Consider the following 6,000-nt stretch of genomic DNA (forward strand, 5'->3'; position numbering starts at 1 on the left):
GTATAGCAAGAAACATAACTCCATCTTGCTTTTTGCAAGATTTATGGCCCCTTTTGTACTTAGAAAATATCAGATTTCTTGGTTAAGTTTTATGTTTTGGTTCAACTTTTCTCCTAAACTATCAAAGCTATTGCTTTGAAACTTGGAATACTTGTTCACCACAAAGCAACCCTGACATCAAGAACTAACCCCATTTTTGTTTTTTCAAGAATTTTTGCCCCCTTTTGGACTTAGAAAATCAGTTTTTTTGGGGTTAAGTTTTATGTTTGGGGCAAGCTTTTACCCCAAACTATAAAAGTATTCTTTAAAACTTTTCACCATCATAAGCTACCCCGTACAGCAAGAAACATAACTCCATCCTCTTTTTGAAGTTTTATGGGCCCCTTTTGGACTTAGAAAATTCAATTTCTTGGTAAGTTTTTATTTTAGGTAAACTTTTATCTTAAATTTCAAAGCTATTGTTTTTAAAACTTCAACTCTTTTCACCTTTCATAAGCTGCCCTGTACAAAAGCAAATAACTCATCCTGCTTTTGCAATAATCTTTCCCCCTTTTTGGACTTAGAAAAACATTTTCTTGTTGAATATTAGTTTTGTCAACTTTTCTCATAAACATCAAAGTATTGCTTTAAAACTTGAAACATTTTTTTAAACCTCATAAGGGGACACTGTACACAAAAAAAAACTCTATCCTGCTTTTTGCAAAAGTAGGGCCCCTTTTTAGACTTAGAAAATCATGGGTAGGACAATATTTCTTTATAAAAAAAATCAAAGCGCAACCCAAAAGGCGTGCTCTTGTTTGAAATTTACAAAAATTTTTTTTTTGAATTACTTCCTTTTTTATTTTAAAAAAATACTTTTTTTAAAATTTTTTTTTATATTGCCGTGGGGGAAAAACCGAGACACTTTTCTGTGGTACAACATGGATGTACCCCCAAATTTTTAAGGTGTATTTTTACATACCAAAACCTGTAAGGTTTTTTTTGTGACTTTTTTTTTTTTTTGTGGCTTAGATTTGTTTTTTAAAGTTTTCCTTTTTTGTTCCAGCCTTTGGGGCTACAACAGCAAGTTTTTAAAATTTTTTTGCTCCAATCCTATGATGTAACCTTCGGTGTATATTGCCCCCCTTGGGGGCGCTTTTGTTTGATAAAAGCGATTTCCTTATAAAATTATATTTTTAAAACATATGGTCCCTTGTTTACAACCAAAAAAGTATCAGTTACAGATCTTTTAAGAACACATAAATCCATTCATCCTAAAAACCCCTGGTTGTCATACTTAAAAATTGTCTACAAGCAAAACAGATGTTGATTTGAAAAAAGTAAAACATTCCTGTTGCAAAATTTTGTGTACTTTTGTAGAACGGTGATGTTGTAATTGATGAAAAACGGCATGGTAAAAGACCCCTGTTTGGGGAAATTTTTTAGCAAGGTCGCCCAAAGTTTTGTGCGCAGTCCAATATCTGATGCATCTTGTACATCAAATTTTTTGACACCCCAAAAGATATATTTTTAAAATCTTTTGAATTTAGTATTCCTTGAAAATTGCCAGTTTAGGTTTTTGTGGTATTTTCTGACCAGGTAACTTAATGGGTATTGCGAACTTCTTAAAGGGACTGCCCGAGGAAAAAAAAAAACAAACCGGGGGGGCGGGAATGTCAAATCAACAAAAGACACATTCTCCACAGCTAATTTTGTGGGAAAATTAAATCAGTTTTTTTCTGCGATTTCCTGTCTTTTAGTATTTAGGATAGTTTACTGTGACATAATCTAAGAACTTTCCAGTTCCTCTTTCTTTCAAAAGTTAATATAAATGATTTTTTTTAGATCAAGTAAAATTTATCTTTAAAACTCCCTTTTGTTATCACTACCAGAAAGTACAGTTACAGATCACATGAAATCCATTCATCCTAAACACACAGGGTTATCATACATTAAAATTACATACACAGCATCCCAGAATGAGCGATTTGAACAAAGAAAAACATTCCTGCTTGCACTCAAGTATTTGTGTGAATGGTAAGATGTCATATCAAAAAAGACAAAACCCCAGGGCAAATTTTGTGGAAAAAACAAAAAATTTAAAAGGATAAAAAAATTAATGAAATAAAAGATTTTAACTACTTTTGATTAAATTTTTTCTTTTTCACATTGATGGAACATTTTTTTTCAGGGGGGGGGAAAAAATGATCCGAGAGTAAGGCATCCGACGTAAGGTTAAATTTTCACGCCCCAAAACAAAAACCCTCAGCTAGCTGTAATTGGTTTGCGGACTTGTCCGGGGAAAAAAATAAGATAGATTAGGGAGATCGTTTTGTTTCATGGAGAAAGGAAGATAACAAAAAAATGGTGTTTGCAGACTGTAAACGGCCTACTTTTCCTTACTTTTATTGGCTCCCCTTTTTTCCCCTCTTATTGAAAAAAATATTTTACTAACCCTACTACTTACCAAAGTCTCCAATTACTCTTTCCCAAAGATTAACAAATTATGACCCGGGTTATATGGTCCCCCTTGGGGTCTTTGAATCTCAGAGTACTCAAAAAAATGAAAAAAGCATTTTCTCTAAAACCCGTCTTGAACAGAGCTTGGATATGTTACAAGGGCTTGTCTAGTGGACATTTCCATGTTAAAGCCCTGACTCAGGGGCCCCACCCCCCCCACCCGGGGATTTTACCACAGAGAAAAATAGACACTTCAGTTTTAAAAGGCCCCGGGGGCAGAGGGACCAAAACAAGTATATCGTTAGTTAAAAATAATGGTTTTTATAACAATTAATTGATTGTTCTATAGGAAATCGAGTTGACTCAGGCAGTGATAATTTTTGAATTCTTTTCACATTATAAATAAAAAAAAAATTTGTTTAAGTTGAATAACAAAAAAACTTTGTTATGAAAAAGCATATCGGGAGCCAGGTAAAACATTACTGTTGCATTTTTGTGCGCTGCGTACATGTCGACACACGGGGATCATTTTGACTTTGGCGCCGGCATCAGTTTCCGCTTTAATTTCCTCACTTTTTAGAAAGCTTGGTCATGATAACAGTCTTTGTAGGCTTATTGGGTCGTAGTACGATATTGGGGTCATTTGGTAAAAGGGTGAAGGCCAAGTGACATTTTTTGAAATTTGGGCATTTTGATTTGTTCATCTACTAGAACACTTACCCCTGGGGAATCAAACTAGGTCTTGGGAGTTAGTCAACCCATATTGTTTTTGGGGGTAGCGGTTAAAAGGGTAAATTTTTTCTCATTTTACAGAAGAAACAGGCCCACAATCTTAAAACGGGTAGGCTTATTGTTCATGGACAGTTACAAGATTTTTTCTTTAAAATCTCAAAACTTGCAAGTATTGATCTTGGCCCAAGTGACCGCCTTTTTTTTTTGGGGTGCGGGCGGGGTGAGTATGCATCAAGGACAACAAGCAGCGGGCGACACAAGTGTTCTAGTGTTCATTTTTTAAAAAGCTTTTTCATTTGTTAAATTTTTTTGTTATTTACAGCATCCCCATTCTGCGGGGCATGGTGTAAATTTACGTAGAAAAATCAAAATGCACCTATTAAAAGGGTCTGAGGGGACTGTGGGGAAAGGTTGTTTTCAGGCTCGGCCCGACAAAAGGGAAGGCAATTTTGATTTCATGCGTGCAATTAAGAAAGCGCTGTTTTTAATGAGGGTTCCACTTGGCAAATTTAATTTTTGGCTGCAACGCTTTTGCTTTCCCCTTTGTTTTTTTCCCCCCAGGGCATTAAGAAATCTAAAATTTAATGACCGAAAAAAAAACTCCCTAAAACCTACTTAATACCCTCCACCACATTTTTCTGTTATGAAAACTTTTACAAAAATGGATTAAAAAAAAAATATGGTTTTGTGATCAATTGCCAAAAAATTAAAAATTTCTGTTCATACCCTTAAAAATTTAAAATTTTATTTTAAAACTAAATATTAAATTTTTAGGTGAATAGTTTTTTTTTCCTTTTCTGTATGGGAAAGACTGTTTTTTTGACGAAAATAGAAACGTCGAAATTCGGGGGTTAAACGCAGTAAAATTTGACCAAAAAAACACTGACGTTCCCGGCCATACAGCTTTTTAAAGTGGCCCTGAGGGGGATGGGATTCGAAGGGGGTAGGGTTAAGCATTTTCACCAAACAATTGTAAGTCTATGGGAATAGGTTAGGGGGGAAATTCCAATTTGATGATGGGGAAGATTGCAGGGCCCCTCGAAAATTTTTTCATCACAGCGGAACCCATACAACCATGATCTTCGTAAGCAGCTATAGCTTTTCACATGAAAAATTTTTAAAGGGGGTTCTCAGTGAAATATTTCCTATGTTTACTGGGAAAAATTACACAAAGTGGGAAAATTAATCTGGGGCTTTAGATTTTACGAAATGTCTTGTTTTATTTTTTTTAGATTTCTTCAGCAGACCCCACATTGTTTGTATGTCAAAAAATGGAACAAAATTTTGGGAAAGGTTTTCCCAAGGAAAATCCAATTTGCTTGATTGGAAAGTATGGAATTTTTTTAATTTTTCCCCTGTAAAACTGTTCTTTTTAATCAAATCATGATAATTTGATGATAAGCGCACCAGCAAAATGTAAAAACACATTTTGTCCAAATCTTTTTCTAACAAACTTTCAATTTAAGTTTAGTTTTGAAAATTTCAACATTTTAAAATTCAATTTTTTGAACTCTTTCTTTACTTTAACAACAAAATTGTAATATAATGTACAAATGTTTCCATTTGCAGTTTTTCAGTTCATCAAGTTTAGTTTTACAAATTCTAAATTTTAGCCTTAAAAATCAAGTTTTTCCCAAATTTTTTATATTTTTCATAATTAAACATTTGCAGAGTACCTTACCAGTTTTTTTTCTGCATTCCTTTCGACTACCCTATGTACACCCAAAGCACTACCTGAGATGCCAAAGCAGACTATATTTTTTTGGGTTCTCCATTTCCGCTACGTTTTGCAAAGGGGGGCTACCGCAGAACTAAAACTACCAGAAAATGTGGGTGCTCATTTCCTTAGCGATAATGCGATTTGGGGAAAAAATTTTATTTTTTTCGCAATTAAAAATAGAGGGGTTAAAAAAAATATACTACTTTTATGCTCGGAAATTTTTTTTGTAAAAAGGTGCTAACAGGATTTTTTCCCTTTTGGGGGTTATTGGTAAAACTACCTGTGGGACAATTAAGTTTTTTTTTTCCTGCAATAGTCTACTATGGGTTTTAGCAGAAAAAAAAACATTTAAAGTTTTTTATTAAAAGTCCCATTTTAAACGGGCCCCGCATCACTGTGGGATACCTATTTTGTGTGAATATTAAAAAATAACTGCGGCACTCTCATGGTTTTGCTGCCCGCATTAAAACTTGGGGAATCGGGGAATAAATAATGATTACAGGATAATTTTGATTTTTAGTATAATCCTTTCGCAGGGTAACTTTCCCCAGCACGTGGAAAATGCACTTAAATTTCATTTAATTGAAAAAATACACTATGCACTGCCTTTAAAAATTTAAGTTTTTTCACAAAAAGTCTACAATTTATAGTTCTTTTAAAAAGGGCGAGTAAACTACACGCGGACTAAAATTGAAATTCGCTTCCTGCAAACGTCATTGTGGAATTTTTTGCAGAGGGTTTTGGGTTCGTACCATTCCCCTATGTCACCCCTCCCCCCCCAAACCCGCTAAAAAACATAGCATCCCCACTCCTAACCTAATCCTCACTCCCTGTAAATTCTGTAATTTTTTTTTTTTCCAGCACCCTAGGCTTGAATTCCCTTTCCCGTCAACTTGTGCAACCCCAACCCTGAACCCGTTTTTAAAAGGGGGTAACCAAACTTGCACACAATGCTTTAACAAAGGGGCCTGTTTCTTTTTTAAACTGCTTTTATTGTAAATCCTTCTTTTTTTTAAAACATCAACGTATTTATGCTTGGGAATACATTCGGGATTTCTTTATTCTCCTGTCCATTCTACTTTTAAAATTCTTGAAAAGGCGCGCAGGCA

Source organism: Mercenaria mercenaria, chromosome 14 (assembly GCF_021730395.1).
Source record: "Mercenaria mercenaria strain notata chromosome 14, MADL_Memer_1, whole genome shotgun sequence".
Classification (NCBI taxonomy): Eukaryota; Metazoa; Mollusca; class Bivalvia; order Venerida; family Veneridae; genus Mercenaria; species Mercenaria mercenaria.